At 32.5% G+C, this 12,966-nt stretch overlaps 1 non-coding gene across 1 annotated transcript; it reads left to right on the forward strand.

The window, feature by feature from the left end:
- The first annotated feature begins 1,875 nt into the window (after positions 1-1,875).
- Positions 1,876-1,955, forward strand: TRNAL-UAG (transfer RNA leucine (anticodon UAG)). The gene has a single exon. It is a non-coding gene; the product is annotated as a tRNA-Leu (tRNA).
- Positions 1,956-12,966: the final 11,011 nt, after the last annotated feature.

The following is a 12,966-nucleotide window of genomic DNA, read 5'->3' on the forward strand; positions in this document are numbered from 1 at the left end:
TATTAGCAATGTATCTTCCCAGCCTCTGTTACGTCATACATTAATGTTTTTTTTGAACGTTTTAAAAGAATATATCAATTAAGTAAATAGGGATATTTTTTCAATAAATATTAATATCTCATATAATTTTATTTTTGTCAAATTTATTTAAATTTCAGTAAGAATTTGATAAAAAACAAATTTGAATTGTGAAATCTCTATAGTCCAACCGTCTCAATGTTTCTTAGAATACTAAATTTATATATGAAATTAAAAAATCATTTTAAATAACAAAAAATTACTATTTAACAAAAAAATATTTTATCTCATTCTAACCAAAAACTTCAAAATATATAATAACTACACAACACTTGACAAAAAAATAATAACAATTTAAATGAGATATTGAAAATTAAATATACATACCAACCATCTCTCTGAGATATTTAAACAAGGATCAAATTTGAAAGCAAAGATTAAAAATAATTGAAATTGCATGCATCCTTCACACATCACACTATCTCCCTTGAGTATGTATAGATAATAATGATTCACCAATATTGAAAGAATCATATGAAAATATCTCTATAGGACAATTTATTCTTTTGTCTCTTCTTGATGCCATTCTATTCTTTTTTTTTTACATAGTAATTGTTCCAATGGTTTAAAAAATTTCAATGATTTTTTAAAAGCAAATCAAATATAGTATTATATCACTGTAATTTTCAATTAAAATAAAACTACTTAAAACTTCCAACAACATCCATTCCATAATAGGAATATAATTTACAAGAACATTTTTCCATAAGAATTATAGGCTTGCTGATTGGTGCACATCTGCATTATGATGAATGCTTTCAACTTTGAATCTGTAATAATAAGGAATCAAACCTACATTGAATCAATTTTGATTCTTGGTGTCAATTATTGTGTCTTGAGATTACAAAGGCATAAACAAGGCATGCAAGTAATGTTCATTAATTCAAGCAAGTGGAACAAGTAGTAAATGCAAGTGGACTAGGCAATAAATACAAGCAAATGAAGTAAGTAGTAAAAAGATTTGCAAATGGAGTTATAGAAGATTAGTAGTTACTATTTGTAAATCCAAGGCGCAGGAAGATGGAGAGTTGATTTGAATTGGAATTGTTTCTTCTTTATGATGAGGAAAATGATACACCCCAACCAAGATTTTTTACCTACAATCCCACTATCAAAACATAATGTTAATAAATAAGTGGTACATGCATGCAAAATCTCCACAACAATACAAGTGCAACATATCATGAAACTTAAAATCTAAAACAATTTTCATTTCCAGTTTGACAATTTTTTTTTTTTATTTAGAAATAATTTATGCATATTTATTATTAGAATAACAGAATATCTCTGGAATCTAGCTAATTTTTTTTCAAAAAAATACGATACTAAGAGTAGTTGAATCTTATTTTTATAGTGAAAAATAGATTTAACACCATCAAAAACCCATGAGACACTCAAAATCTTAAAACTTCACAACTATAACTTTGATTTCGTGAAATTTCTATTATTATTTTATCAATTATTACAAAGTAAGAAAATTCGAAAGAGCCATTTAAATAACTCGGGGTTATTATTAATCCCACTACAGCCCTCTGCTCTGCCAACCGAGCTAATGTCGAATGGCACTAATCCTCTAAGATTATACTGCTCTTGAAGTATAGCCCAACTAATAGAGGAAGGCAATAGTAGAATCTATGTCAAAATATATAAGTCGTGAGCAGCCGCTTGTGCTATGTTTTTATCAACGCCTCGGAACTTAAACTGTTAAATATTTCTTACAGTTTTCATATGCATGGGACCGAGTACTCTAAGACATTAGATTTATCATTATGTTTGAAAGATTTAACTTCCATAGAAGACAGTTTGGCCGAGTGGTCTAAGGCGCCAGATTTAGGCTCTGGTCCGAAAGGGCGTGGGTTCAAATCCCACAGCTGTCAATTTGAATGGTGCAGTAATCTTACTCACCAGAGTTAGAAATTCTGCAATAGTAATCTTACTCACCAGAGTTAGAAATTCTGCAATATCCCTTTTTCTTGATTGCATAATTTCTCAATTTGCTTTTAGCAGCTTAGATGGCCAACGCATTCTCGTAGAAGAATCCTCCTGACACTAAATATTGGAGAAAAGCACTGCCCCGTGTAACACACAATTCCTTAAGGTTTCTCAAACACAGTCAAATGATTAATAGACTTTTCTCCAGATTGCATTAAATCTGCAATATCCCTTTTTCTTGATTGCAATATTTCTCAATTTTCTTCTTGCAGCTTAGATGGCCAACACATTCTCGTAGAAGAAGCCTCCTGACACTAAATATTGGAGAAAAGCACTGCCCCTTGTAACACACAATTCCTTAAGGTTTCTCAAACACAGTCAAATGATTAATAGACTTTTCTCCAGATTGCATTAGAGTTGTTTCACGGCCCCATTGTTGGGCCTGAAGCATTAATACACAATGAAATGGTTTATGCCACTCTGAGAACCTTATACAATGAAATGGTTTATGCCACTCTGAGAACCTTATACAATGAAATGGTTTATGCCACTCTGAGAACCTTAGTGTCACTGTGTTTATAAATTTATCTTTCAATAACTCAATTATGTCTCAACATTTTTGTGGAAGACTTTATATAATACCATTTCAGTTTGAGGAAGGCTTCTAGATATCTGTGGTAAGTTACAATGTCATTATAGTTTTCCCTTTCTTCTTTTTTGGGTATGCTTTTATTCTAACTTTTAAGATAATAACTTATAATATAAGTTTTATCATTTTTATAAATTTAAATGCTCCTATTTCACAACACCAATATAGTAGGCATATTATTTTTATTATCATTTTTATGAATTTAAAGGCTCCTGTGTCACAACACCAATATAGCAAGCATAACAAATCCAATGAATGTTTAATTAGATTTCAAATAAACCCCTTACTATCCAAATATACACTTCTAATCACTTCTCATGAAATTTTTAAATATGTTTATGATTACCCTAAAGAAATTTGTCGCAGTGCTCATCATGCCATAATGCAAATGCTCCTCATTATATTGTAAAACTCATGAGATGTTGTTCTTCTTCTCTAGACCTGGTTTTATCCTTGATATCCATCTAGGGAGGACTACACCTCATAACTTAATTCATGTTAGAAAACTTCATTTGTAAACAATGTAAGGACTAGATCCTTGATTATTACCATGTTCAACATACAAAGTTCTACACAAATTTGTAGTTTTCCATTCTTTTTCCTAGCCATAATGATGAGTGACAAGTCTTAATCACTCCATTGGATCAAATAGATGATGCCTAAATCCAATATCTTATGGTTTCCCCTCTAATTTTGTTCTATGTTTGAGGTGCATTCTATAAAATCTATGTCTCATTGATTTTCCATTGTAATGCAATATTATTTTGAGTTGTCTATAATCATTGGGATTACCATAAGATTTTAATAATTGAAAGAAAGCATATGTGCAAATTCTCAAAAGATCATTATGGCCTCCACAATTGCTCTTTTACACCAACTATGTGCCATTTAATGCACCTAGTTTTCAATCATTTTGGTAAAATGTTAGTCTCTTCCAATATTAGGTTTGGGATTAGCATGCCTTGAAGAGATAATGTCAATAAGCTCCACCTTATATTTCTCATTTGAATAATGATCTAGAGGACCATTGCATTCCATTTTCTAAATATTTTTATCAATTTGAACAAAGAAAAAACACTTCTATAGTTTGTGTCTTCTAATTTTACATCAAGTTTTTCATCTTTTTAAGTATTTATTGTAAGGATCGATTTCCTTCAACCTTGCCATTATCTAAACTTTTGTTAAATTAGTGGCATAACTCTTACCAAATCTAAACCTAGGGTGAAAATGTGAATCTGGGTAACATTTTTTTCTTATTTTTTATGTTTTTGTTTTTTAGTTCTTTGTCAACATTTTCATAGTTAGCAATCGTTTTTCTCTAATATTTGTTTAAATAGAAAAGTATAGTATTGCACACAGTGCGTACTATTTTTTTATAATTTTTTCGATTAGTATTAGTTTTCTCAGCACTTATTAACCATAAAATCCTAACTCCAAAAAGCGTTTCCCAGTTTCGCATTTTCACCCCCTAGTTAAGATTTTCATTTTTACAACCCCGTGATATGTGAATACTTGTTGTCCCTCCTAAGCTATCTAGAAAGAGTGCATCTCCGTAACCATAAGCTTGGGAACACTCGAAATTATATGGAAAGTTATTTGAAGTGGTTTGGTGAAATTGGACCCCCATTGTCTATCATATTTTTGGCCTTCAATATTCCAAAATATATACATAAAATGTAATATAAATCTATCTCAAGGATGGACTTATTTCTTTCCAACAAAGTGAGGTAGCCAATGTGTAGCTTGTTTGACTTTAATGACCTAATATTCAATTACTCCAACTAATTAAGTAACTACAACTTATGGCGGTTCATTGGCTTGGTCTTTTGGGCTTTTGTCATGTTTTTGTTTCATACTACTTATGATATAAATACAATAGATCCTTTTCATAGAAGTAGATTGAAGCTCATGCAACTTTGTTCCCATAATGTTACTCCTTTGCCATTAGGAACCATCATCTCATCATTACAAAATATATGCAATTTATTCACATTCTAGGTATATCCCTTTATTCATAATCAATTGTGTAAGAAACACCATCTTCACAATGCTTGAAGTTGTTGTTCAAGGGAATCATAAGTTTTATGGTATTTTAAGGGAAGAGCATACCTTTTAGCTTGTGAAAAATCTAGTTCATCTAAGGTTTCCCAAAAATAACCTTTACTATGTTGTTTTATCTATTTCAATAATAGCAGCTCAATAGTACATATTCTCTTGATGCCAAAACATCCAATATGGACTTTCTATAATCTACTTGATTGCCTCTAGGGAAGATTGATACTAAGATGCCACTTTTATGTATGTATGAAATTACACCAAGGTCTTCCTAACTCGTCTTGGTGAGTCAACGTGATGCTCTTTTGGGCCTTATGATTGATTGTTACATCATTTGGAATTTTATCCCTCATGTATATATGATCTTAAAAGTTGTTGTCAATGAAAGAATTGATTCATTGTCGAACTTCTATCAAGGAGGTGATGATGTCATTGTAGTTTTTAACCCTGTACAACTAATTGTTGCAAACGGATTCTCAATAAACCAAAAATATGCAATGGTAAAAACACACATTAACATACAGATTTTATCTTGGAAACCCAAACTAACGAAACCAATAAGATTTTTTCAATATATTCATTTGTACAATATTACAATATATATATATATATATATATATATATATATATATATATATATAGATATATATATATATATATATATATATATATATATATATATATATATAGATATAGATATAGATATAGATATAGATATAGATATAGATATAGATATAGATATATCTATATCTATATCTATATCTATATCTATATCTATATCTATATATATATATATATATATATATATATATATATATATATATCTCTCTTGCAACATCCATAAATCTAAAATCCATTTACCATGGATTATAATACAACCATAGTTACTTAACTAAAAATATTAAACCACTGTGCACCACAAACAACTAAAGACAAAAGTTGTGTGTTGAAAACTGCTAAAAATGGACACAAAAACCACCCTTTTTTTTGGAACGTTGCCCCTAAAACCCCATGTAGGAGGCTTCCAACCTAGTGCGAGCCCCTTGCGAAATGGGATTCATCCCTCCCATGACCCCCTTGAATAGGGGGTGTTATTGTCTCCCTAGTGACCCCCCTTGCTATGTCAGGCTCAACATACAACACAAGATGATAATCCTTCTAAGAATGCAATACATACCCAACATTTTTACACTTTTTGTTTTCTTTACACACAAGGGTCACAAGAGTAGGTGATCAAAAATCTAGGGCAATAATGACCATTTTTTTCTACACCAAAAGGACTTTTAAGTGCTCACATATTTTGTTAATGAATTTGCAACATTCTTCAAGGTGTCCACCTTCACTAGCACCACCTTCATTTCTTCAACCATATCTCTCACAAAGTGATACTAAACATCAATATTCTTCTCTTAGAATGGTATGTTGGGTTCTTTTCTAGGAATATCCTCATATATTTTTATACCAACCCAATACATAAAAACAATCTATGCAACCATATGACTTCCTTGCTTGCATGAGTGGTTGCCATCTATTCAAATTTTATGGTTGAGAGTGCCACTACATAGTCTCTCTTGCTTATACAACTAATTTCTACTCCAAATAGGTTAAACATGTACCCACTTGTAGATCTTCTACAATCTAGATCTCCAACCTAGTTTGCATCATCAAAGCTTTGTATGTCCAACACTCTATCCAATCCTCATCTTCCATGGTAGCACAATCCATAATCAGTAGTTCCATGTAAATACTTGAAAACCCTCTTTATTATTTTCTAATGCTCCATCCCTAGTTTTGACATATATCTTCTCAACGCTCCTACTACATGTGCAATTTATAATCTAGAATAGAACATTGCATACACCAAACTTCCAACTACAATAGCATATGGAACATGGGACATGTCCTCTTCCTATCCTTGTATCTTTGGACATCGATTTGTAGATAACTATAGACCCACATGAATAGGAACCATCACCGGTTTTCACTCCTCCACATTAAATCTCTAGAATATTTTCTCAACGTACTTCCTCTAATTTTACAAGAGTTTCTTATTTTCCCAATCTCTTTTAAATTCCATGCCCAAAATAAAATTTGCAACACCAAGATCCTTCATGTTAAATTTATAGGAAAACTGAGTTTTCACTTCCTAGATTATTTCCTTGTTTCCAATCAACGACATATCATCCACATATAAGACCAAATAAACAACATGATCACCAACTAATTTGAAATACACGCAGTGAGATGCTTTTATCCTTGTGAAGGCAAGTCCAAATATATAAGTAACAATCATTTTGATAACATGTCCTTGGTGATTTCTTTAACCCCTACAAGGATTTCCTTAGCATGTATAACAACTCTTTCTTTCCTTTTATAGAAAAACCTTCTAGCTACTTCATGTATAGTTCTTCTTCTAGATCCCCATGTAGGATTGTTGTCTTCACGTGCATCCATTCCACTTAAAAATCAAAAGCATAAACAATAGATAAAATAGATATAATAGAACTTAACTTGGCAATAAAAGAGAAAATATCACAAAGTCAATACCATTTACTTGGCAATAAACTTTTGTCACTAACCAAACTTTTTCGTTCTACACTCTTCCTTCTACTTTCAGTTTCTTCTTAAACACTTATTTATTATTAACTGATTTCTTTCCATCCAACAACTCCACTAGATCCCAAGCCTCATTCTTTTCCAAGACTGTCATTTCTTCAACCATGACCTTCTTTCAGAGTTTCCCATTGTTTGAATACATTACCTCCCTAACAGTTCTAGGATAACCATCAACAATAAATAAAGAAAAAATTTATGGAAATAAGGTGGAGTATACCTTTGTAGCCACCTTCTTTCCCAAACTGATATCCTTAACGCGAGAGTCTATGGTTCTTCTTATTTTCTTATTCATGTTCTTTTGTAGAGTTTAATTTATCATCCTTCAATTCAAACTCTATCTTCTTTGGTTCTTTCTCCCTTGGTAAGAATCCTTATTTGACAACATATTTGAGTTTTTTAAATACCACATCTCTACTATACCTTCTTATTTTCTAGATTGCAAAGCTTATAACCTTTCATATTATCTTTATATCCAATAAAAATACAATTTTCAGCATTCTTATCCAACTTACTCATATTCTCCTTTAGAATGTCTACATAAGCATCATAACCAAATACCTTGAGATGTTTGAAAAAATGTTTCTTACCAATCCATGCCTCATGTGGATTCTTTTCATCCAACATTGATGAGAGTAATCTATTTACCAAATAGCATGCAGTTTCCACTTCCTTTGCATAGAATTCATGTCCTAACCTGACACCACTAAGCATGCTCCTTGATTTCTCCATTAACATCTTGTTCATTCTTTATGAAACTCCATTTTTGTTAAGGTGTGAATAGAGTAGTATTCTTCCTTGTTGTACCAAACTTCTTAGAATTCTTTGATTTATTCTTGAACAATTATCCACCAATATTTGTCTTTGATAGCTTAATTTTCTCTCCATCTGATTTTCCACAAGAGCCTTAAACTCTTTGAATTTGTCAAAGACTTTAGATTTCTTTATGAGGAAATAAATCCATGTATTCCTCGATAAATCATCTATAAATTAGACATAGTACACATATTTACTCAATGATGGAACTAACACAGGTCTAAACACATCATTATGCACCAATTGTAATATTCCCTCTAACCTTGTAGAACCATAGGAGAATCTTACTCAATTCTACTTCTCATATCAACAATGTTCATTGAAATCAAAATCCAAAGAGAAATTAGACATACTTTCTACCATATCATTTCCATGTAGTACTCAAAGCCCCTTCTCTTCGATATGTCCTAGCCTTTGATGCCACATCATAGTCTTTTCTCTAGAGGTTGTAGGAGTTTTTTCCTTCCTTTTCTCCACTCTTAGGAACAATAGAAATTTTGAAGCCATCACTAACAGTTCTTCTCAATAACTTATATAGAGTCCAATACAAACTCCCCTCAACAATACCATTGCTCCTCGAACCATTTTGTAGATATCATTTTCAAACATTGTTTTTACACCTACGTTGCTCATCTTACTTACATAATTCAGATTTATGTCCAATCATGGAATGTTCAGAACACTAGGGAGTGTTTTAATCCTTCCACCCATGAGATTTAACTTGACATTTCCTCATCCTATGATTGTCATTGTCTAATAATTTCCTAGTAAAACATCACCACTATCATATCTTTCATACTCGGAAACCACTTGTTGTGAGGAATCATATGAAATGATGCACCTGATTCTACTAGGTATGCCTTATCATCTACATGTATACTTAAGAATCTAAGTGCACGTTTCTTCCTTTATCTGAGGAGGTTTTTTCTTCTGTAGAAGGAGCATCTTCAAATCCCTTCCCTTTCTCAGTAACTTTAGATCTACAATATTTCTTGTAATTCCATTCTTTTCCACATCTCCAACATACGTTAATGAATTTTCGTGGAGATTTATATCTTCCTCTATTTTTAGATCTCCCATTGGAGGACTTACTTTTATTGCTATTATGGGAGCATCCTCTTATAGACACATAATTTATGTTTTGATTTTCCATGTTTCTCTATCTCATCTCCTATGGTAACAAGGATGAGACTATTTTATTGAAACTTAAAGTAGTTTCATTACTACCTGTGGCAACAACTAGACTATCCCACAAGTATAGTAAAGAACACAATAAATTGATACACTTATCTTCATCTGAGATATTAATACCAACAAGTAATAGCTTACGTACCACAATTTTGAAGGTTTTTAGTTGCTCTTTCATTGAATCTCCATCCTCAATTCTCAAGTTACACAAATTTTTCCACATGAACAATTTGTTCACCAAGGACTTAGACTGATATAAAACCCCTAACTTTCTCCAAAAATCTTTTGTTGTAGCTTCTTTTGAAACATTCAATAACACTAAATATGAGAGAGACAATCATATTGTGCTTTTTGCCTTCCGATCTGACTTGGTCCAATGTTTTGTCGACATCACTATCAATTCAATACCTAGACCAACAATGATCCATTGATCTTTGTCCACAAATAAATCTTTCATTTTTAGCTTCCACAACTCAAAACTTTTCCCATTGAATTTATTGATCTCTATCTTTGGATTGTTTCTATTTCCTTTCACCATAAGAATTTATTCTACAAATCTCTTACTGTAACATGGTCTTCCATAGGCATAAACAAAAAACTCCTTAACCACAATGCATCCCCTTGACACCAAAACTTCTTTGGCACAAGATGTAGGTTTTATCCCTATATAATAATTGTTGCAAATATATTCTAAACAAAAGTAAATGCAATGGTAAACACACACATTAACACAGATTTTTATCTTGGAAACCAAATCGAAAAAATCAACAATATTTTTCAATATATTCATTGAACAATATTACAATACAACATGTTTATATCCCACAACAACTATAAATTGTCAATCCATTTTCCATGGATTAGAATACAATTGTAGTTCCTTAACCAAAACTACAAAACCACCATGCACCATAAAATTTGTGTGCTAAAAACAACCAAAACCACCCAAATTTTTTTATTTTATTTTCTCAAAAATAACCCCAAATCTAGGGAGGCTTCACACCCCTTGTGACCTACCAGCTACACCTTGTACAACATACGACAAATAAAGATAGTCATACAAGCAATATAGCACATATACCAAAGTTCGTGCATCTTCAATAAGTATCTCTTTTCTTGTGACATAATTTTTAGTTAAACCACAAAGTTTAAAATCTCTTTTCTTGTGATATAATGTTTAGTTAAACCACGAAGTTTAAAATCTCTTTTCTTGTGATATAATATTTAGTTAAACCAAAAAGTTTAAATATATTAGGTGAATTGATTTATTAACTTATTAGTCCCTGCCTTCAACAGGACTATAGCGATCAAGAGATCATTGACGCTCATTAATTCATTTGTTGACCTATTTTTTATTTCTAGCCTTCTCACGATTTAGCCAAAGTTTTATAGTTGCAATCCCTATCCTTCCAAATTTTAACCAAAGTTTTTATGTGGAAAAAATCGACCTCTTATTGTCAACTTCGCATATTCCAGTATAGAAATAGTATGACAAGTTATATTTATCGAAAGTCAAGGAATGTTGCAACTTATTTATATCCAAAGTTTTGTTTAGCCCAGGTGTCTGATGCCATCGATACCGCATGTTACTTCTTGACATTCCTCTACCTCCACGTGTATTTTTGACAATCCTCTGCCTCCACGTGTAAGCTTCTTTTTGTTTTTGTTCTATTCTGAGATGGGCAGGCTAAGAGACTTGTTGGTAATGGAGGCAGGAGCAGGGAAGGCTAGGCAGGCTAAGAGACCTATTGGTAATGGAGACAGGATAAGGGAAGGCTATTGCGTCCAAAAGTCATGGAAGGCTTAAAAAGAATGCAAATACGACCCTGAGGCTTCAAAAAAATGCAAATACAACCCTGGTGTGATGCCAAATTCCATCTGGTAGTAACTGGTTTCTCTGTCTTTTCTTTCTGGCTGAATGCCATCCCGCCTTGCTAATACGATTCATTGACTCAACATATATTCATGACTCTCATATAACTCAAATGTGCTTATAACATTGTAGCAATCTTCGTTGTCCCCTTCTTCCCATCGTTTTATCAATAACTCACTTGTGCTTATAACATTGTAGCAGGCTTCGTCGTCCCCTTCTTCCCATCATTCTATCAATAGGTAGGTGGGAATTTTGTAGGACTATATACAGAGTCAAAATCAGGAGAATCCTTTCCTGTTCGAGATTCTTTCAATTCTTTCCATGCTACCTATTTTACTTGAATAGTTAGGGAGACAGAGCATAAAGCACTTTTTGGACCAATTGACTTGACCAACATAGCCCGGTTGAAGCACCTCTAGGGTGCAGATCGAGGTCTTGGAGTGGTCCGTGCTTGGCTACTTCTTGGTGGCCTTTCTCTTGGACATAACCTATTTGGGTGGCCTATCTTGAAACCCAAACCCATGTGTACAAGATGATATTTTGCCACAGGTAATTATGAGTACGGAAGAAAAAATTGTGAGTTTGAATTGAAAGAAGAAATTCATGGCTCTCGGATCAATGAGGCGGAGCTTTGCAAGAACATTTCAAAGGATCACACAACCAGCTGTTTGAGGATATTTTACCTTACAACCTTTCAATAGGTTCTCTTCTAAGTTTGATATATTCTTCTAAGTTCTTTGCAAATGGTTTCAATTAAATCTTTCAAAAGACCAGACATTTAGTGTGGAGAGGGGATACACAGGCTGCATGCAAGCAGCACGTGCCCACCCGCAAGATTTAATTTTTCTATATTTAACTTTATGTTAGTTAAGTGCCCACCCGCAAGCTTTAATTTTTCTATATTTAACTTTATGTTAGTTACGTGCCCACCCACAAGCTTTATTTTTTCTATATTTAACTTTATGTTAGTTACATGCCCACCCGCAAGCTTTAATTTTTCTATATTTAACTTCATGTTAGTTACGTGCCCACCAACAAGTTTTAATTTTCTATATTTAACTTTATGTTTATAGTCTTACCAATATAGTATGGAGGCCTTATTCACATATGTAATCAAGCTTAGGTTTACTCAGCTCAATTACAACTATGTACTTAGTTTGACCTGTATAGTGTTGATTATCTTACATAAGTCTAAAACTACTGAACATGCTTACATTACACTGTGAACAGTGTAACTTTGGCACCTGTTGTGTTGTAGCACTCCATTCAACAATGATGCCCATTGGCACCAATTTTAACACCTGTTATGTTGTATCATTCCATTCAACAGTGATGTCCATGAGCAATCATCATTGAAAATGCAGGAAACCAATTGAACCTTAAGTGGATTAATCCAAAATATTTTCATTATAAAACCACTGCTCATATCCAATTTTGCTTCGTTTCCAGTATAGGCACCTACTGCACATGCCTAGTCATTAGGATATATTCCATCTCTAACTAATGTGGCAATTTTGCTATAATCCCTAAATATCTGTTTTGTAATATTCTATTTTTCATCATGAATATCCACTTGGAAGAAGAGTTAAAAACTCAATAACACAGGTGCCAAAGCAATCAGTCAATCTCAATCTTCTTTCTGATTGTAATGGCTACTCTGCCAACTTAGTTAATTGTTTTGCCTTTGGTTGTGTGAGTATGGTTGATTATGTTATCACATATGAATCAGAGTAACTTGCTTAGGTGGATAGGTAATGCTCCA

The sequence above is a fragment of the Pinus tabuliformis genome, chromosome 3_2 (assembly GCF_031772625.1).
Source record: "Pinus tabuliformis cultivar Carrire ecotype Pingquan chromosome 3_2, CPIR1, whole genome shotgun sequence".
Classification (NCBI taxonomy): Eukaryota; Viridiplantae; Streptophyta; class Pinopsida; order Pinales; family Pinaceae; genus Pinus; species Pinus tabuliformis.